The 23,772-nt window shown below is 25.8% G+C and overlaps 1 protein-coding gene across 1 annotated transcript in view; it reads right to left on the bottom strand.

The window, feature by feature from the left end:
- LOC113548353 (zwei Ig domain protein zig-8-like) overlaps nt 1-23,152 on the bottom strand; it is a 225,881-nt gene extending 202,729 nt beyond the window's left edge. The window contains exon 1 of the mRNA XM_026949195.1: nt 22,598-23,152. The gene's annotated coding sequence lies outside the window, so the exon portion shown is untranslated. The remainder of the gene's footprint in view (nt 1-22,597) is intronic.
- Nucleotides 23,153-23,772: the final 620 nt, after the last annotated feature.

The raw sequence follows: 23,772 nt of genomic DNA, 5'->3' as shown, positions 1-23,772 counted from the left end.
ATAATTTTACTGAGCTAACCTAAATAATTGCACATAATAAAATCTAATATTATTTCACGTGAAGTTATAAACAAATTTAATCAGTTATAAAATAGAAAGCATTAAATTAGTTGTGTGTTAATGTATTATGTTTAGTTTTGTATTACTGTAGTAGTATTGGATTGAAATAAAAACCATCAAATAATAATATTTATAGTTTATTTTTTTTTTTAATTCAAGATTTTAATTGGACAATAATTGGGTGATGAAATCGTAATCCATAGAGAAACAATAACGGTTCATTAATCATTGTGTTAATTAAATGAGTATTTAATTAAGCTAATTAATATCACAACATTTTTATTGAATATAATGTACCTATATTAAAATGTAAATTACATTGTAATTTTCTTATAAGTTGTAATGGATCAGAAAAAAAAATAAACAACTAAAAATAAAAATGTGCACAATAGCGCGTATGTGAGCATTTTCATTCGAACTTTTCAATGTGTAATTATTTTTTATTATATTGATTATTGGTTTAAAATGTAGTTGTGTTCAATCAACTATAATATAATATACATATATGATAATAAGCTTTATATGGAAATGCAGTACACTCTGCTCCTCTAATGCGTTAAATCTGAGTATGGATATTTAATTATTTAAAATATCTGACTTAATACATATAGTATACTAACAATATCTTTGGACTAAATTATTAAAATCAAAATCTTTGTTTGCACTGTTATTCTAAAAAAAAATCCTTTTTTTAACATTTGGTAATTATAAAATGGTGTATATGATTTTTACTTTTTAGATTTGAATTATTAAATATTAAGTTAAAAAGTGGTTAAAACGTGACACAGTTTTGTAGCTACAACGCTATAAAAATGAAACAGATACGTAATACCTATACCACGTTCTAAAGTCTGAGTGCTCCAATTTCGAAACGATTTCACACAAATTCACAATAATTTTATTTTATATCATACGTATGATAATAATAAATTTGATACCTAGTAGACAATTGAAATATCATAATAATATGACGATGAGTTTATTTTATTAATGTTGAAATAACTAGCAACCCGAATTTAAATTACCATATTATATTTAATTTAATTCGTTCAAAACTAAACAAAACTATATATGACAAATTAATTATGTAAATAAATGTCCTTATTCGAATATATTCAGCTATATACCATTAGAATATACGGTAAAAAAAGCTATGAAAATAATTTACATGATATATTATATGTGTATTTAGATTGCGATATCTCTAATTATTTATTCATACTGCAATAACTTATTTTTATAAACTAATTTTATTAAATGTACAAACGAATATACCGTGCACATTTTTATTCTTAGTAATAAAGGTCGTTCCGTGAATATAAAATTATGCTTACAATCTGACGTGATCAGAGTAAATCCCGAGTTTTGTTGAAAATATTATTATTGTTACCTATAACTATAACAAGACGTGATGTTACGAATTGTTAGATTTTAAAACCGAAATTTAGGGATAATCTTGATTGAAAAATCATACAGAAAATTGTAAAGTTTGACATAGGTACTGAATCAAACGTTAGATTACGTGAGATTTGGAATGAAAATATGACAAATAAATTAAAAATAATTCAAATGCAATTTATTTTTGAAGACTGATCAAAAATAAAGCCAAATAATTTTCTTTTAAGGATTTAATACAATTTAAGACAAGATATAATGTATCTTGATATTTTTCGCCATCATTTATCGATACAATATAAAAAGTAGTCTTCGTCAACTTAATAGCTTATTATTTTTAAAGTCAAGTTTCAGTTCCTTAGTTAAAACTTAATAATATCATTATGTTAAAACCTTGCTATTTATCTATTTATACGGATACTGTTAAATTCAACGGTTGTGTTTTTATGATATTATACTACTTTGCTTTAGTATTGATTTAATAAAGCAATTATAAAATATAAGTGATATAAGTATTAAGTATATACTTATAAATATGTATTTAAATTTATAAACTATATCATCTAGGAGTTAAAACTAGTTGAAAAAACACGTTTTTTTTATATAATATGACAATATTTAGAAACATAAAATATTCTAAATTTGTCATTTAAAAATACAAATTTTCTATTTTAATGCAAGGTTAACCCTTTTATATTGTAGTGGTGTTCGTTATCAAAATAATACTTACATTAAATAAAGTTACACTTTACAAACCAACAACACAATAAAGCACTATATAATAATATATTATTATGATGTATGTTATGTAACATAAATTAGTAGTTATATCAAGCCAGAGTATGTAATATAACAATTAATAATTTATTATACATATATTTTTTTATTATCCTTTATAAATACGTTTCGTCGACAAGGTTATAAGCGTTTTCTGAATCTAAGACATTACAATATTGAAGAACACGATTTAATATTGATGTAATAACTTATGGCTGCACAAAAAAAGTGGTACAGGTTAGTAAAATAATGATAGTTTAAATTAAATAGTATGATTCCGGTAAATTTAAACAGTTTGTGAGCACAGTGGCAGAGTGACCATCACTTCTATTGATAATTATTTCTGGATTTGATGCAAGAAATTCACAGAAGTAGTACGGGAATCGTCTCGAAATTCTTGTTACTTGATAATACATAAATATGTTTAACTATATCTGATGTGGCACGTGAGTCACAGAGAAGTCGATCATGTCTAGCCATGTTCTTGTGTGTTAGGTTGACGAATCTAATTAATTTATTATAATTGTTTAATCAATAATATGTTATATATATATAATAACGTATAAATCATTATAAAATTGATTTTTATTAATCAATAATTATAACGTTTCTGTTGGGTCGGTCTTGATCTTTGAAATCAGAGTTCGTTACATCGCAAGCGATCATTATTGCTACAGATGTATTTTATTTTACTCAGTGATACGAAATCATCAAATGTTAGCACGTTTTTAAATAAACTAAACGTGTGGAAATAAAAAATAAAAAAACCTCGGACAGTTGTAAAAAAAAAAAATAAAAATATAATCTACACACAATTGGTGTGCTGCGGCGTACGGACGAAGAGCACTATACATTTTATGCCGTCTCTGAGCTGTCGTTTTCACGAATGAAATGAGCGCGTGTCTGCTGCTCTGGGTCGGTGGTTTATTATAATATTATTAGGCCAAACATTATGCACGAGAAATGGTTTTTTTTTTTTTGTTTTTTTTTCCCCTGCTCAACCGTGTTATTATAATAATAGATATAGTTTCACGGACTGTAATCGAGATCGTAAATAAACGGAAGCGCGTAACCGGTAAATTAACCAAATGATTTCGGGTGTTCTGCAATATCAATTTTTGTGTAATAAACAAAAATATTTAACTAATAAATGCTTATTAAGTGGTTGCTTTTTACATATTATCTATAATGCACCGAACCATAGTTTCAATGCTTTTTCTTTAAATGGTATTTATAAATCATAGTGCTATACAGTCAGCTCAAGTATTGGTCATGGAGTGATTATCACACCATAAGAATGAGTGCACAATTTTGAAATTGTCACTGATGAGTGAAAAGTTAAGAATCTGTACAAATAATAACCATTATTTTACACTTGTTGTAGACTTATTTATTAATTTAATTTGTATTATTGTTTATTAAGTTACTTCTCGATATTAAAATTTTTGTAAACATTTTTTTTTTAAATACACCAAGTAAAAACGAGGTACTCGGAGTTATCGAACGTGTTTCGGTACCGCTAAAATGGGCGTGGGACTTCATCTAAAATAATGCACCGTTGGTTAATTTATATAAATAAATAAATATTATAACCTATAATTCATTGTTATAATAGCGCACGATATTGAATAAATTAAGTATATATATATATACCGAATAAGTTGTATGGCACTCTTCTGACGTAACTACGGTATTATATTCGAAGAACAAATAAACACTGCAGTTACACGGAAAAACAAAAAAAAAAAAGTAAGCGACTTGATATTATATTGTATCCTTAATTAACCATTTACTTCAGATATCCCCGAGTTCTGAACCGTAAACGCATAGAATCTGTTATTGTTTATAAAATATAAGCGTTAAAGACAGCACGACATCAAGTATACGATATTATGTGTGTGTACGAGCGCGTGCAAATGTTATAATTTATATAATATTATTGTTGGCGTTTTGACATTGACAACGAGCCGCGCGCAGTTAATTGCGTTATAAGTGTATTTCGCACCGGCGAGCTATATCGTATAACATAATAATATGATTTATAATATACTGCACTAATACGAAAGTGGAGTTTTTTTTTTTTTGGGGGGGGGGAGAGGTTCTGTGTACGGTTCGCTCGGGCGGCGTACGTGGAACTGCACTAAGCCACTCTTCCGGTACACATCACGGTTGTATTGGGTCTGCGTAAAAAGTGTACGGTAAATATTATGACTATATAAAATATGTTATCGAGCTCACGTCACCGTGTGTATTTGCACGAAGAATCGCATGTAAACAATACTTTAATAGCATTATCGTGTGCATATATGCACAGTGATACACCAAGCACAATCACCGTGATTTTTTTTTCTTCTTTAGTATAATCATACGGCGTAGTTATTACTAATTATACGCTGGGCCGAAGTTCTTGAATATTTAATACTATAGTATTAAAATGCATAGGTCGGCGGTCTGATATCCGTATAAAAATATGAAAACACGAGTACGTATAACTACAATTTTTTTTTTTTTTTTTATGTGCACTTAAAATTAAAATTATTGCAAAATCACGAAAAATTACAAACTACAAGTATTTACGGTATAAAATCTTCGATTTTTATAGTTGAGATATGACGATTTAATACTACGCTCCTCGTGCGTCTTTAATACTGGAATTAAAACATCTAAAAAGTGCAAACTCGATTATTATTTTTTATACATTTTTGTAAGTAGTTTAAATATGAACGAAATTACGAATTTTAACAACGAATAAAAATGTTGATTCTTTTGTTAATTTCGTTAAAACAATAAAAATTATAATATAATGTGGTATGAATATATATTATTATGATATAATTGATTTCTAATAACATAATAATTACAATCGGAAAAAAATAAATCAACATATCGTAATGCTTAAAGTAAAATAAATTGCTTTAATGACTATATTAAAAAAACATGTCATGAAAAATTCTTAGTGATTTAAGCTGACAGACCGTCTTCGCTCAAATTCGCTGTTGTATAATATAATGAATAATGATATATCATTGGATTCCAATTTAACGTACTCTATAATGGTGACCCACTCGACACGTAATGTACAGCAGAGTGGTACTCACTTGTCAACCTTTTTCTTTAAATTGTAAATTTATAAAGTATATTTAAATAATAATTTTTTAACGTGTAACAGCAAAATTTAAAATTTAAAATTATTATACCACTGGATGATTATTGATTATATACGCGAGTAGGTACTATTTAAATCATGACTGTGTTTTTTCATAGTAAAATAATTATGATTTTGATTCTTGCAGTTTTTAAAATATTTTTATGGAGTAGGTAGGTATGGCATTTAACTGGTATAATAATATGTGTCAACACAGACACTTTTTTTCTGAATAATTTTTTTTTTTTTTTTATGTCATTTTATCTAAATTAATATTCAAAAGAGTAGTTGAAATAAATTGTTTTACATTATAATAATTAACTAATTTGTATAACGATATATTGTAATATAGTACTGTTTAAGGACTTAGACATGTATAAATACAATACTTCAATTCAAAAATAATTTTAAACGAAAAATACTAAACTAAATGTAAAATCTCATCTTAAAAATATACCCAAAACCAAAATAAACAACAAACAGTTAAACGGATACTATACATTAATTTATACGCAACATAAATAAAATGCTATTATTGCCTTGATTGAAAACAAATATAACGAGTATACCTATTCTATAAACAATACGTTTACTATAATATATTATTTAGTAATAAGTGATAATACATTAAAATTTCATTGATATCATAATAGACAACGTTATTGACACTTCATCATTTATTTATTTGGGATATCATGATGTTTATTTGTAACTATATCAAGTATCTTACAAATATAAGTAAATGTTCTACAACTCATAAGCATATATTTATGAAATGTCAAACTTGTAGTTTTCTTCTCTATTGAACAAAATAATTGAAGCGTTTGACTACAGACTCTGTACACATTTTTATACCATTCAAATGTCAGGCTTAGCATTACTAGGTAATCTATTTAACATAGGACATTCATTAATTTAGAAAACACATATTTTGAAAATACTTTTTTTTACATAGTTTTAATTTGTTACAAAACAGCATTTTTGGAAAAAAATTATATTTTTTATCACTTGGGTCACTTTATTTACTAAATGTATAATACAATTATTTTCAAATTACCTATATATTATATATTTTTTTATTTTTTTGAATGACAAAATACATTATTACTTTCATAGCTCTATGCTGGATAATAAACTATTTGGATTATTTGGATGTATAAAAATAATATTTTGGACAAGTATTTTACTATAGCCTTAGGTATTTTAAATGTTATTAAACAGTGGTATATTTTCAAGTGTAACCCAGTATCATTCCATACATTTAAAATTAAAATGCTTATAAATCATAACTCATAAGCTATTCATTCTAAATTGTATTTTGTAACGACTTATGTAATATATATAAAAAAAAGAGAATAGTTTTGTATGAGTGCCTTACCTACGTTAAACGGATCACTCTGTATAATTCTGTACTAGAAATATATTATCAAAATAATTTTTAAACATTTTCAAATTATTCAAACATAAGTTCTCTTAATAACTCTAAATCTGTGCAAATTATTGATTTTTTTAAATAAAGAAAAGCTACGATAATGAGAATGAGTAGGAAACGGGGTTGAAGAGTTTTAACCTTTTTTTTTATGTTTGACATTTTTTTCGGTACACGCTATCCAACATAAAATACGACTTATCGAAGCTCCAAGTAAAATAATACTTCTCCGGCCACAAATAGTGAAAAAAAAATACAAATATTATATAATTTACTAAATAAACAATATTAAACAAGTAAAATTAATAATCATACATAAAATGCTTGCAATGAACTTAATGTGATCTGAAGTGAAGAGTAAACCATTTTAGTAAACTATAAAAGAAAACTTACCTTAAAAGCGTAATAATAATCATATTTTTAAAAAAATTAATGTAAAGCAAACAAACACATCTGTGTCCTAAATTTAATCAATAAAAAATAAATATCTACAATATAATATGTATATAATAATTTTTTGTTTGATATAGTATTAAAGTACTTAAGTCATTTTTTATTTGTAAATATAAATATATCACACATAATTTAATAGCTAAACGTAGCACTATATAGACAACAACGATTCCTGATGAATAATGGAACAAATAACTCTTTCATTATTTTGTAACTGACCTCGTTATTAATTATAATATTTTACTGAAAGTGCAGTGCCTACATGGTATAAATATTATTTTCGCAAAATATTTTCTATGCAGAAATTTACTTTGATAATGAAAAATGTTTCATTTAAAGAATATTTTAATTAAACAATCATGCTCAATACTTAAAAAATATATTGACAAACCCGAGAGAAAATTTGAATGTTACTTTCCACTAATTGTCAAATATTTTTCAAAAAAAAAAATGATAAATCAGGTATATTCGTAAAGCTTTATACATATTATTTTAATTTTATATATGATTCTAAATCGATCATTGGGTTTTGAATGTTGTGAATACCAAGTAGTGTTTGTTTTCAGATAACGTGTCTCTACCAATCTATTTAGCTTCTACCTAATTTTAATCTTATTTATTATAAAAAATAAGATAAAATAGAAAGTTTTAGTATTCATAAATTTTGGAGTAGAAAGTTATAGGCGCAATTAGAGTAAAAAATTTGGGAGGGCTTCAGCCCTACCCATATATTTTTCAATCGCTGCCTCTCAGAAATATCCTCTCAGAGATAATACTTTGTTTATTGATAATGATAAACAACTGTGGCGCGCTATAATAAGCACGGTCTAGACGCTAGACGTAATAGACGTATCTAAGACCATGGTTATAATATTGTTACTAAAAATAAATAACAAAAATGTATTTTATTCATTTTTTCAGTTGTAATCACATATTTATTTTTATTTATCAATATAATAATATGAAGTTCTGCATGGTTTCTGGGAGGGATTAGCACTTCCAGCCCCCCCTAATTGCGCCTATGGGTAGGATATTTAAAAATCAAATTATATTTGCCTAAATATTAATAAGGTACTATAAAATTACTATTAATTTCATTTTTTTTCTTCTTTATTAATAAGTATTATGATTTTTAATTATATACTATTTTCACAAATGTATATAAGTGCCTGCTACCTCATATAGAAAAATTGACATTTTAAGTAATGTTTTTTTTTATAAAGAATTGAATGATAATATTTAATTAATTTGGTGTGAAATCTTGTATAATGAGTATAATGAGTATATATTATACAATAATATCAAAACTTAGGAAAAAACAATGATTTATAACGAATATGCATATAAACATCCTGGTTTCTACTATATTTTTCATAAGAAATTCTATTTTTGCACGTTCTGTAAGAAACTACTAATTTATTATATATATATATAATGTATGATCATAGTTGTAATATTTCACATAGTTGTGTCCAGACCACGTGGTTCCTCTTAATTAATATTGTGGTTAACTGATATGGTTTACTAAACGTTTATTAAAATATGCCAGTTTAATATTGATGTGGTATTCGAATGCAATATCAATTAATTTAAGTACACTTCAATCGCAGAAGGTTCGACGAAAAGACAATCTTTGGTTAACCAGAAAACGTCCACGAGTTTCTTTTTCCAAAAGCACTATTGTTATAATTTTCCACAATTTTAGACTAATATGTTAAGTGTCTTAGAGTAAATACTAAAATCATGCATAAAATATATATTGATTGTCCAACTGTGTTTGTTTTCCTTCTTGATTGATGTTGTCGTAATTTGTGATAACACATAAAATTCTACCTATGTTCGACTGAAATGTTAAATAATTAACAATTGTCATATTTATACTACAGACATTTTATTTTATTTTTTTATATTGGTATCAAAACGCATTAAACACAACCATAAAATACAACTTTATAAGTAATTAAAAATGTGCAGAATTATAATATCATAAAATAGAAAAAAAATATTAAAACTAAATACATTTTTAAATACAAATTATCAAGAAGTTTTATGAAAATACATGTAGTTTATAGAAACGTTACTAATAGAGTGGTACTTTTATTGTGCCATTTAATAAAACGTATTTTTTTAAACTTATCTGAACAACAACTAAGAAGAATCAAAATATCTATTTTATCAACTTTCTGATTCGTGTAGTGTACCTAAAGTGATTAAAATAAAACAATGAAATTTCAAATTTTAATACTTTTAGAGCTGAACAAAATAATAATACTAATAATTATTGTTACTCTAATATTATAAAGCAGTTCAACGTTAAACGATACATGGTGAATGTACAAACATACAAAATGTGAATAATATACAATTGTAAATATTATTATATTAAAGTATGAAATATTTTTTATTTTAAAAAGATACTTAGTTCAAAATATTTTAAAACGTTTTAAGTAAAAAATGTATGTATCCGTCTAATACACATATTATAAAGTCTGTACTGATTTACCTACATTTTATTGCATAAAAAATATAATATATTATATCGTCTAATTTATTATTATTATTATTATTATTGTATAAGTTAAATATTTAACGAAACATATATTTCTATATTTATAATCTTTTACCAAAAAATAATTCTTTCTATATATACATTTTTAAGTCTGTATTTAATTTATTTTCCTATATGATGACTTCAGTAAATTTATAAAATTATTATCATTACAAGACGACACACACTATTTTGAAAATTATTAGTTGTTTATAAAATAAACAATACATGTATACAATATTTAAATATATATGTTACGGGCAATGTGGAATATCGGGGAATGTATGCATTGCTCGGTCAATGTGGTCCTGCCCAGGCAATGTAAATCACGAATTTTTTTTTAACCAACTAATATTATTTTTTATTATTATTATAAATTAAAATTATTACCTATTTATAGTATTGATTTTTTTTAAAAACAATGATTATTAATTTTATTCGTGTATCATAATACTACAAATATTTTTATGGAATAATAAAACAAATTAACAAGTATGTATCATAATTTTATTTTTATAAACGACACTATATACTTCGTTATTTAGTACATATTTTAAAAATGGAATCCAAATTTTACGAATATTTGAACAAAGTTATCGAAACCAAAAAGACTAACAGTAACTTTTATTAGTAAATCTAAATATTATGAAATAATTAATTATTAAAAACAACTGAAGCTAGAGAAGAAAACCAATTTAAAATTAATGAAAAAATATGACGTAATGACAGTACTATAGGAGGCGAAAAATTAATTATGCCAGTAACTGCAGAAGGTAATTGTATGCTATTGAAAATTATATGCTTATAATGAAGTTATTTAAAATTTTACATGAAATACATTTATTTATTGGGTACGGTGGTAGAATCAAAATAAAATCAGTATAAATAAATTTACATTTACATTAATTAAATGTAAAAAGAAAAACAATTCATCAAATGTAATATAATATTTCAAAATGTAAATATTTGTTCTCATGACTCTTCAGAAATTCCCTGTGATATTTTTGTTCTTAAAAAGAAATGTTCTCTAGAATTTCCAGGAGTATCAACCTAAAGCCTATATTAGATCTATAAATATGTGTTGTTTTTGCTCGGCATACGGTCATAAAGAATAATTCATATGCGACAGAACAAGTTTGTGCAAGTTGTACCTTTTCAAAAGGCGATGTGTAATAGAGTGATCTTACCATCCCCCTCATCGTCGGGAAGATTTTACTGAGTGTCAACACCGGCATGCACTTCTGTACATATTCTGACATGTAACGTTTCTAGCGTCTTAGCAAATAATTCACCTAGGTAGGCTAATCGACCTTTGATAGCTTATTATACCAACTATACATAACTTGTTTGATAGCTCAAATATTTTATATTAATATATTTGCCAAAGGTGTCACCACAACAGTATAATCATATAAAATTAATATGGGCAATTTATTACATTGAATGAGAAATAAATATGTACAACTTATCTGACTTATAATAAATAAACTTAGAGTGACAAGAAAAATATATCCATTGTGAAGAAAATATTCAATCATTGCTTATAAGCTCAATCAATGAAATATACAAAATAATATTACACAATACTAACTTTCATTAAGTTAATTGATTAAAAACATGATGATTATAATATAGATGAAAAAAACTACGATTTATTTTTTTTTTTTTTTTATGTTATTACTAGCCCCTAGTTTGCCATATAAAACTGTTTCCATTATTATTTTGTATTTAAGTATACAATTGATATCAATCATGTTATATATATATATAGCTATACAATTATAAACACACAGATTAACGTAAAAGTATTTTTTATTTTGAATTTATATGATTGAAATATTTTTATAATTGTTTTTTTTTTTTCATAGATACATCAAATTATTGATTAGGTATTTGAACGTGTCTATATGCGCATATAGTAAAAAAAAAAAAATAGTTATCTATAATAGTCACAACTTCACGTGTATTATTTAACAGTAAAGATAAACGTTTAATTATTGAGGACATGTGTGTGTATATTATTGTTGTACGCATATGTAATATTATCAAACACCTAATAAATTTACTAAAAAAAAAACAAATTAAATTAATGATACCAAGTATATGTAATAAAATATTGCTTTTAAAAAATATTAAAACTTAAAGAAAATCGACGCCCGTAATTAGATAAAGATTCGTTAAACCACTCCTCAGACCGACACCAATATATCTATCACCATCGTCCATCATTATTTGTTGATTTTAAAATTGTTTTTAATAGTGAAAACTGAGCTACAATGACAAGTATTCACTTATTGTTTTAATGATGTTAGAAAATATTTCAAAATGTATTGATGTTAAAATGACGATAAAAAAGCAAAAAATCTACAGTATTTTCACGAATAAAAGTCATACAGATAATAAATCGTACTTGTTCAGTACCTATAATATATACATACATGTGAGCGCTTTGGAATGTATTTTTTCTGGTTATACCAAGTATAACTATAAGCGTTAGAGGAGAATATCGATAAGTGTTGAAGACATTTAAAAATTAAATCACACGTGATTTTCACTGAATTCCATTGCAAGGTCTTTAAAAGTTGGTGATTTATCGTAGACTTAAGTCTTATCACGACACAAATAACCTTGGCATAGCAACGACTTCACCAAAATTATACCTGTATAGGCTGTATTACTATTATTTTAGATTTCATTATTTACGAATCAAAAACCAAAAACGGTCATAGGAATGAAAGTTGTTTTACTAAATTGGCACAAATAACAATGCAAAACAAAACCAGACAACGTTAAAAATTATACAATATAAATAAAACAAGATGTTGTACAAAGTTATTTTAAAAGCAAAATAAATTAAAACATTTCCTGAATAACTGAAGTATTTTGAGGATCTTGTTATACTTATAAATTTATAATAAGGGGATTAAAAATAAATAAGCTCAAACTAATTGAAAATTGTTTATAAAACTATTAAAACTTCATGTAAATTGTAAGTTTTAATACTATATGCATTTTGTTCGTTAAACAATTTTAAAAACATAAATTAATAAGAAAAATTGGGAGATAAGAATTAACAATTTTTAATTAAATGATCTATGTATAATAGTATGCATTATAACTTATAATATTTTAAGTATAATATCGAGTTGATATAAATACATGAAATGAAATTCACATTAAATCTTATACCAAACCAGTATAATTTAGTATTTATCTAGTACGACGTATGATATATGGAAATTTACCTATTATGTTCAAATCAAATATATTTAAATACAATATATTTTTAGATTTTATTGATTTGAATTTTATTGAATTACGAAGCCTTTTTTATTATTGTATCTTGTAAATACTTATTACAAAGTTTAACATGTATCGGCTAATTACCTCATTTTTGAAGCCAAAATATAGTATGCCACGTGATAATTAAATAATTAAATGTGTACCTACCCCTTTGTGTAAATTGTGAATTGTTAACCTATAGACACATTATAATAATATTGTCTTTTATAATATATAAAATCGCCTAAAATTAATGGCAAAAATTATTAATAAGTCCTAGACCAATACTTAAACCCTAATCATGATTACAAGCCTTGTATTATATAATAATACTATGATCTAAGTAGGTTTGGTTTTAACACTCGGTATCGTGATATAATACTAAAATCAATAAATATAAAATTTGTATTTAATAATCATTAAGTCCTGATCGAATTAAAAAAATAAAATACAACCCTGTAAAAATACATTTTTAAACGACTAATAAAATAAAACAGTTTTGATAAAATTAATTTATTTATTAGGTAATTTTCAAATCATATGTTAAAAATGTTGAGTCGAAAAAATCAAATTAATATTTAAAAATTAAATGAAAAATAATGAGAATCATACTATAATACTATAAATGTATAAATCTCAAGAAGTGTTTTTACTTTTAGTAAAATGGTAACAATATATAAATGGTCACACGCATTAGAATAATAATCTAAAATACTCTAATAGACTAACAATACATTTTTGTTATTGTTAATTTCATATGTGTATTATAATAATATCATAAAAAAAAAATTATACTTGGTAAGCAAAACTGATGTCACATTATCTTAGATTATTATATTATTATTACCTATTATGATCCAAGCATTACATTGACGTATTTTTATGTACCCTTTTTACACAGATGTATTACATGATACCCACAAATAATACCCATTTGTACTGTTCAAAAATTGTCATGTAAAATATACAACTCGTCAAATACGATAAGAAACTTTTCATTTTCTATTTTATCGTCATTATATTAAATCATTATCCCTTAAATTAAACTATACAAAGAACATTATATTCTATTTCACTGAAGAAATGAAGAGCATAATATGCTATACCTTTGTTTATTATTCAATTAGTTTATGGCCTACTAAAATATGTTGTCACACGTATTAGACATTTCTACACACACCAAAAGTTTTGCACGCATTTTATTCATTGAATCATTTTAAATATACTGTAAGTAAACAACATATTTTTCAACTTAAACCCAGCTTTAATTATCTAAGACTTAGATAAAAATATACTCTTAGGTTATACTTAGATTCTAAATATAACCTAAGAGTGTATTTTTATTATTTTTTCAAAACTTTTAACTTATCTAAATGTCTAGATACCTATTTATTATTATTTAAGATTTTAGCTTGCAATTGTATTTAAATATACCTAGCTGATTAATATTTTACACACCAATAACTTCATAAATATTATTCTATTTAATAGTATGTCATGTTAACACATTCAAATATAATATTTTACATATTTTCTTTTATTTTAACCATATAAATGATATTTTCTTATCATATATTTAAAATTATAATTTTTATATCACCTAATACAATCAATTTCAATAATAAAAAAGAAATATATTATCGAAGAAAAAACACTGTCTCTGATTTTTTTTGTTATTTTTTTTTTTTGTGATTTTCTTGCAAACATGAGCAAAATTGGAAAAATAAAACTTATAAAATAACTTCTACTTTGTACGTTACCCAATCTATGTGGAGTATGCCACTAGAAACTTTTTTTATCTTTCAGATATTTTAAGATGTTTAAAAAGATACCACTGAATAAATCGAAATTCCTGAAAATGTTTGTAAAAATTTTAAAAAATTTAAAGAATTTTATTTTTTTTTTTGTTTAAAATAATTTAAGATTAAAGAAACAACATAATAAACAAATAAAAAATTTTTTTTAAAATATTACCATATATTTTCGGCAATACATTAAGCTTTAATATATTATGATATGTCAGTATGTATTAATTTGAGATCACTTTACCTTTATAACTTAAGCCGAGGATAAAATTCTGGTAATATCAACTTTTACAGCATAAAAACATTTTTTTTTTTTTTTTTTTTTTTAAGAAATAAAAATTGGGAACTTAAAGTATAAAAAAATAAATAGAGTAAGTAATTTTATGTACTTTTGTTTTCCGTAAAAAACCTCACCAATACGAGTATATTTCTTCTAAAAATATCATCATCTTATATATTTATGGGTTTAATTATTATTCAATTTTAATTTAAATATAATTTAGAAACATGTAAGTATATGTTTTATAAAATACGACTTTCACGCACACAACAATTATTCAAGTGATTTTTTTAAGTAGAACAACGTACCCAGGTAATTTTATTTATCTTATATGTAATGGTATCATGCTTAAAAATATTACATCTAGACTTAGAAGTTAGTCTTAATCGCTTGTTTAAAAGTATGCTTTCTTTTGAGTTATTTTGTATACCGAAAACTGAGTATCAATTTGGACATGTGAATATTTTTGTTTTTTATCCTCCACCTTGAGTGAAAGCGAAGATGACAATAGATTTCTTTTGTAAAATTTTTAATTGTTATTCCACGATTATTGGACGATTGGAATTGCATTATTTATACGTAACAAGCAGATATAATAATTGAACACAGAAAACCAATAACGGGACGACCATAATGACAAAGTGTTCATTGTGCAGTTGTGATAAACACTGTACAAGCATAACAAGTTATGGACATTGTCTTAAGCACAGCATTGCATATCGTTCATTTATGTCAGATATAATATGTATATCTGAAGGTAACTGTTGATAACGTTACAACATTTAGGATGTTAAAAATATATTTGTTTTTTCATTGATAGAAAATACTTGTCCATTCAAGTGAAGTGATTACACACTTTTAAGTAAAATGCAATTTATTAATGAGATAACGTAATTTGATACATTATTTTCTTGTTTATAACAGAATATGTACTCGCAATAATTTTGTATTAAAAAATGTTGTTTATCAATATTTTGGGACACAATAGAACAGGGTATGAAATATTATGAAGACGTCTTTTTTGTGCCTTGAGTTTCAATACAAAGTTATTTTTGTTTAGAATTTTAATTTTTTTCAACTGTATGGATTATCGAATTTATCAACATAAGCTGAATGCTAATGAAATATAAATAAAGTTGGCACCTCAGTATATCCAAAAGGATAGTCAGGAGTATTTTTCTAATCTCGTGACAGTACTATATTTTTAACAACTAAATGTGTAGAAAATAGTTACTAAAAAATCATTTTTGCATATCTTCATCCTACATTGTGTTTAAAAATAATTAAAAAAAGTTAATAAAAGTTTTTTTTCTATTATTATACTTAAAAATATTAATACATTCACAAACCATTCTACCCCCTCAAATAGCAAATTATATTTTTGGTTTTTTTCTATAGTTAAGTAAAACGCTGTTGATTTATTTATTTTATTATTAAAAGCAACTTTTATTTATGTTATAGAGTATTGATTTTTATGTCAATTAGATGCTCTGCATTAAATAAGATTTTGTTCAACTAGATTTGAGCACTAAATTCTACGTTCCAACCCGGGTTCTACTATCTTTGTTTCATTAAAAGTTTTAATATAATCTATAGTAACTATGCAAATTATACCTATATATATATATATATATATATATATATATATATATACTGTATATATACCTGCTGTATCTATATTATTATACAGAATATATAATTCAAAATAAATTAAAATTTAACCGGTTGACTTTAAACATGTTTTATTTAAATAAAATAAATATTTATCATTAAAAAAAAAATAATAATAATAATCCCTGTACTTACTACACACACACTTAAGTTTTAGACACTTATTAGTTGTTATGTTTATTCATTTTTTTTTTTTTTTTTAAATAAAATTATATACTTATCAATTATAACTTATACCATTTATATTATATACAATAATATATGCATAATTTTAAAACTTAATAAATAGAACATTTTAATTACACATGTAGCTTAATTAATGATATAAATTTTACAAATTTAATTCAAATTCATAGTAAAAGTAATACATATTTTAATATGGCTTCGAAGAAACTATTATTTATTAAATTAATTATAATTACATATTATTATGTTAAACACGTTATATTATCGTGTATATATTTGATTTTTAAGACATCTCTATTATTTCTAATAATATAAAATATAGTTGTATAAGTATGTCTAAACTTCATTATTTTTATACACTAAAATGTTTCGCACAGTAAATAACTCAATCTGATGTAAATTATTTAAATTTTTTATATAGACGTGAAAATATCACAAGAATAATTTTAGTTTGAAAAGAAAAATGTCTTTGATATTACGCTGATAACGTTATTATCTATATCGTGTAAAATGTGGTTTCTCAATTATCTTGTCTTCTGTCATGACTCGTGGAACGAAAAACTGCTTTTATATAAGATAGGTTTCTTAACAATTATGTGACAACTAATGATGCTTTTTTAAGCCACGTAATTTCTTTAGAAATGGAAATAAAATACTTTTTAATATTTTAGTTAACATTTTTCTATATTAAGCTTATCAATTAAGTATGATAAATAACTATAGTATTTCCATTTATAATTTTCCAGATGTCATTAATTTATTAATTAAGAGTTTGTTAATGGTAATACTTATTCAAGTTAATCATTTTTTTTTTTTTTATAATTGAATATTAAGACGTAATACTTGTATTTTATTATTTAGTAAAATTATATAAAAAAAGTATATCATAATTATTTAAACATTTAAAGGTATTTCATAAGTGAAATTACAATAATATTGTTTTACTAATATAAAGTCACTGTTTTTGATTAAGACACAAAAAATTTAATTAGTTTTACATTTTATTTTTCTAAATAACACACTTATTGTACAAAAATAATTCGTTTAAATAACATAAAATAAATCAATTAAACACCAGTATTTTATTTCCTGTATTACAATTTTTATGTTTAATATTATTCATATATAATGTTAATGAAAATATTATTATATTTGAAAAAAAATTAGAGTGTGTTTCACTATAATTGCACATCCGAGGTGGATAAAGTACGTACATTTTTTAAAATCCATCTATGATCAAACAATGATAATTATCTACTATAATTTCTAAAAAATAAATAAAAAAAAATGTAAAAAATAGATGAACGGAACCACTTAAAAAAAAGACGCACACGTTCTACGCTTTACTACTAGAAATCTGACTATATTAATTATGTGGTTCTTATACGTCAATACTATTTTGCAACGAATAGTCGAACATCTTATGGCCAAAGACTCAGAAATACAGCTAGGGAGAGCTATAGGCACTTGGGCCGCCTAATATCTAAAGTATGTAGCTTCCACAATTTTTAAAATATCATTAATATTGTTGCAAATGACTTATATGTTTCATGCTATTTTCTAGTTCAATCAGAAAAAAAATGTATATGTCCAATTAATATTATGATCATTCAATAGGAAATTTACTGCAGCTAATATTGGTAGTCTCGTCAGGATTAGTGTAAAATATGTACATACTATTTTCACACTAACTTTTATAAACTCCTCAGTATTGAATATAACATGCCAATTAATACGTAGCGTGACTTCTGTAAGATATTTTCCCTCATTAAAATAGTAAAATATGGCTACATTCTTCAATGATATAAAGGCGATTTTAAAATTTAGAATAATTCATATTGAAAATGATTTATCACACGATATAAATAGTGATGCTATTTTGAATTTATTATCAAAAGTAAAGCATTATAGGCAAATTACGTTATTATACTAAGATTCCTATGGATTAATTTTTTTTAAACGAAATCAACTTTTATTAACTAACGTGTTGTGACTACTATTATTTGGTTTAAATAGTATAATACTATTAATACTTAAAAATACCTTAGAACAATATCAGTATAATATACTGACTTATTATAAAATTCGCTCTTATCACCAAGTATATGAATCTTTACGTAGCTACTCAACAAATATAGTGATTATATTATTTTTATACGACCGCTGTGCCATTTCATTCTAAGCCGCGAACTCGGCTTGTGATTGTGTCTACCAACTTTAAAGCTTAAAACTTCAGTAAATATAGAAAATGTTTATTTTTAGTTTAGTACAATAAAATTAACACATTCGATTATTTAACGAATAATAGAGTAGGATCACGTAGGTTTGCTTACAACACGTAATATTAAAGTAATGTTTTGACTAAGTAAACGTAATACGTAACAATAATAATGGCTATTGTATTTTCCAATTGTATATTCTTATAAAGTATTGCAACATCAATCATTATATTATTATGTTAGTAGGTAATTTTAATAGTAGATAACATCAAATAATTGATAATATTTTTATTTTTATAACATTTATTTTTCGATCACCATAATAATTATATGAGTTGCCGTTGTCCATAATAATTATTGGATTGATTTGATAAAGTGATCAAATGGTAGTCTCGACGAAAATATTTACAATGTACCTACTTCAGAAGTTTCGTGTTCTCGACAAACCGCTGGGCAATAGTGTACATTCAAAAATGCAGATAGATTACCGGACACGAGGATGGAAGTCACGCAACCATGCATCACATGCTTAGTGGTTTTTTTTATTATCCTTGAGCATACCAAAGAGAATCGTATCACTACGGTCTACGAGTGTATTAAGTCACCAAAGGCAAGCGTGCATGTTCCTTGTTATGGTTTACGAGGAGCAATCACATTGTCTACTACATGGGCTCCTGCAAATGTATATTTTATATAATATACAATCAATATTATCAACTCACAATATTATCGTAAATAATTTCCAAAATAATATGATGGTTATTCATACATTTTTTATTACATACAGATTTTGATGTTTTTTGTTAGTATATTATACATTCTGCAGCCAGGAGATACTTGTAAGTTATTTTATTTTAAGTTTATTTTTTTTTAAAAAGATCCGTTCAAAAATGTGTTATCAAAATCTAATTCATTCAAAGCCACTCCATATTAAAAATGATTGTGAGGATATTACTAAATATTTTTTTACTAATCTTTCGTGATTTACAATTTGAACCAGTCGAGGCCAATGGGAATCAAATTTTAATAGGTAATTTATAATATTACTGTTAACTTTGTTATTTTAAATACATTAATTGTATTGAATAAATTATTTACTTTTTGGAAAAAAGATATTTCACCATATCATGTTAATTAGTATCAGGACAGAAGATCGATCTTAGTAGTCTATATAGTTGGAATTTTCAAAAATAATTATAAATGATTTTAAATAATAATAATATTGTGCAATAATAACACAAACACTTGCTTTGTGCAAAAGCTTCAAAGCCATTATATAGGGATCCAAGGGGTTTGGACCTCCCCCCCCAATTTTTTTTTTTAAAGTAGCCACATTTTACTGGTAAATATAGTTTATTGTCTGTAAAATTTCAGTATCCATATTTAAAAAAATGTTAGACCCTCACTCCGAATTTTGTTTCAGTTATTGTCTTTATTAAATGGTATCACTATTATTATTCATATTATTGTGTAATATCCTCTAAGTGTTTAAAAATTTTGAATTTTATAATATTTAAAATATCCTAAATACTTATCTATATTATATATTATATTATATCTCTTTAATCATATTATTATCTAGCATACAAAAGTTTTTCGTTATTTGTTTTATCTTAATAAGGTAGGTACTAGGTATATATTGCCCGAATATTAAATGCGAGTATAACTATATAGTATCAGTTAGTACATTTTTGTTGCCTACAGTATTTATTAACATAAAATTGTGTCAAATTGTGTAATGTCTTTTATAAAACTTTCACATTAGTTTTACGAGTTATACGTACTTTTATGATTTTTAATATACATTTTATTATTACTAATTGCGCAAGGTATATGAACCACTGATTAACACTGGTCAATGATTTGTATTTGACAACGTTAAATACATGTACAGTTTTATTTTTAAAAAAAATTGATTATAGATGTATAATTCAACGGTTCATCAAGCTCCAATGAGAATGCGGGTTTTCTAATTTTAATTTTAATATACATTTACATATTAAATAGAGTATATAAATTAATGTTATGTATGAAACAAATTCTGACGAATTTTATAAAATATCCTAATGTTTTCTCTCGTTTTGTGTAAAATTAAATGTATTTATATTTGGTTTTAAAATTTAAAAATTAAGGAACTTTATCTGATTTATAGAAAATACATATATAGTGTTTCTTACAATAATTAATGTGTATTGAATTCAATGATAAATCAGTGGATACGAAAAACGATTTTAAGCGGAAACGGTCTGTCGGCCATACATTTTTGCGAACCGAAAGCAGTTTGATTAATAAAAATATTTTACGTTATAATATGTATTAATTAGTTAATATCAAAACGTTAAAAAAAAAATCAAACTTATTGAGTGATTAAATGAAAAACGCAGTAAAAATCAATAATGTAATGAGGTTTCAATATTTTTTGTCCAAGCCAAGAGGTAATCTTGTTTTATTTAAATTTTTTCATGTAATAATATACAAATATGAGACCCTCATCATGTAGAAAATGTTTTTTTTTTTTCATATATGCCCATATAAATAACTCTATTAATAAATAATGTATACACCTAGTATACATGTAAGACTTAATGATAATAAGTTTTTTCAACGTATAACTTAAGACACGAGATTATAAAACGAGTTATCTATGATAATCAAAATAACGTTTCTCAAGTCACTACCTATTTAAGAGCTAATGTCATGAAACTTTTGTTAGCAGAAACTTATAAAATACCGTAGTACTTTTATATGGCGTTCTAGAATTCTGTATTACATAAAATTATAATGCTTACGTTCCGAGTTTTCGTCATAATCTACAAACTGTATTTAAGACTATAGAACAAATATGTTATAAACAGGTGAGATTAGTGTGTTTCAGCGTTTGTTTTTGTTTTTTTTTTTTTTTTTTAACAAACAAAAAACGCGTTAAAAGAGAACGTTAATGCGCTGGTTTCTAGGAATTCCATAGCTGTAGCGAGTTCTTTGTTCGCGCGTTTGTCTTTAGGGCTTGCAAAAGTAAACTCGAGTTAACGAATGCACACCGAACAAGAGATTATTTTATTTCATACTCTGATACTCTTGAAACTCGTACGTCGTACGACACCGATCGACTCGGATATTGTCGTAAAAATATATACAAACACACGACGAGGCACCGGCAATCCTAACGTGTTCTGTGTCGTATTTGCACAAGACCGTATATCGCTATACATCACACTGACTTTGCGGATCGACGAAAACGGTTTTATAATAGTATGGCAACATTATTTTTACTGTACACTATCGCCGGGCTCACGCCAACGGCAATGTCACACGGCAAAAATAACAAATATAGAAGAAAATGTGTTTACCGATTCGTCGTCGTTTACTATGATATTATTATTATGAGAGAGAGAGAGGTAGGTGCGATCCGATCTCGTCGTCTGCGCGAGTCTCTACGACGGCGGTGTCTTGTACCGGTCCTCACGGGTGTGCTGCAGATTCCGCCGGAATCGTGTCAATGCTCGACGACAATAAAAACGATTACGCGTTACACTTATCGCCGAAAACGCAACGAACTCGACGAGACCGCGATTAGTGCATCTACGCGTGCAGTTGACGGTACGATGTACGATATTAATACGATGATTACACTGGCAAACGCGCGGGCGTGCTCGAAACGTTTACAATTTTTATTCATTCGGCCGTCGCTCGTTCGGGTTCACATACACGTATTATCACGTCGACGGCGGCGGGGTGTTTGCGGCTGCGATAATATTCAAACAATTATCCGGCGCGGCGCGATCGACGAGTAGACGCGACTGCGATGATAACAGTATAATAATGCAATACACACCTACGGCGATTACGACACCGGCGGCGGCGGCGGCGGCTGCGGCGGTGGCGGTGGCGACGTTCGCGCGACCCGTATCGGCGGCGGCGGTGGCTTTTTAGCAACTGAAACCGCAACGCGCTACGTTCCGGGGCATACGCCTTCGCCGTTGTACTTACATGACGGCGCGCACCGGACCGGCGCACGCCACGAGTGCAGTTATAAACGCGCCGGCCGATATCTTTACGAATATTATACAATATTAATAATTTTCGTCTCCGCCGGGATCGGGGCCTAAAATCACGTACCATACAGTACCACAGACCGAACACGAAATATATCGAGTGTCGTACAGCACCGGTGACTGTATAGCGTTATGAAAATTCGTTATTTTTTCTCCCCGATTTAAAAAATGTAAAAACCAAAAAAAAAAAAAAAAATAAAGAAATTCAAAACCTTTTACACTTTCTACACGAACGTATTGGGAACTGTGTAAGTTGTTTTTGTCATAAAATATAGACAAACAGTTCACGATTTCGTTTCCGTTCTGTAAAAAATTCGAACTGAGATTAACCTCTTTTTCAAGTCATCTTAGGAATAGTTATTCAATATTAAAAATGTAATAATAATAAAATCCTCTCTTGATTTCCAAAAACTGAAGTACTCATTTCCATTATTTTCTGATGCGACTATATATAAACAGTCGGGCACCAA

The sequence above is a fragment of the Rhopalosiphum maidis genome, chromosome 4, assembly GCF_003676215.2.
Source record: "Rhopalosiphum maidis isolate BTI-1 chromosome 4, ASM367621v3, whole genome shotgun sequence".
NCBI classification, from domain to species: Eukaryota; Metazoa; Arthropoda; class Insecta; order Hemiptera; family Aphididae; genus Rhopalosiphum; species Rhopalosiphum maidis.
This window is presented reverse-complemented; position numbering and strand designations above follow the sequence as displayed.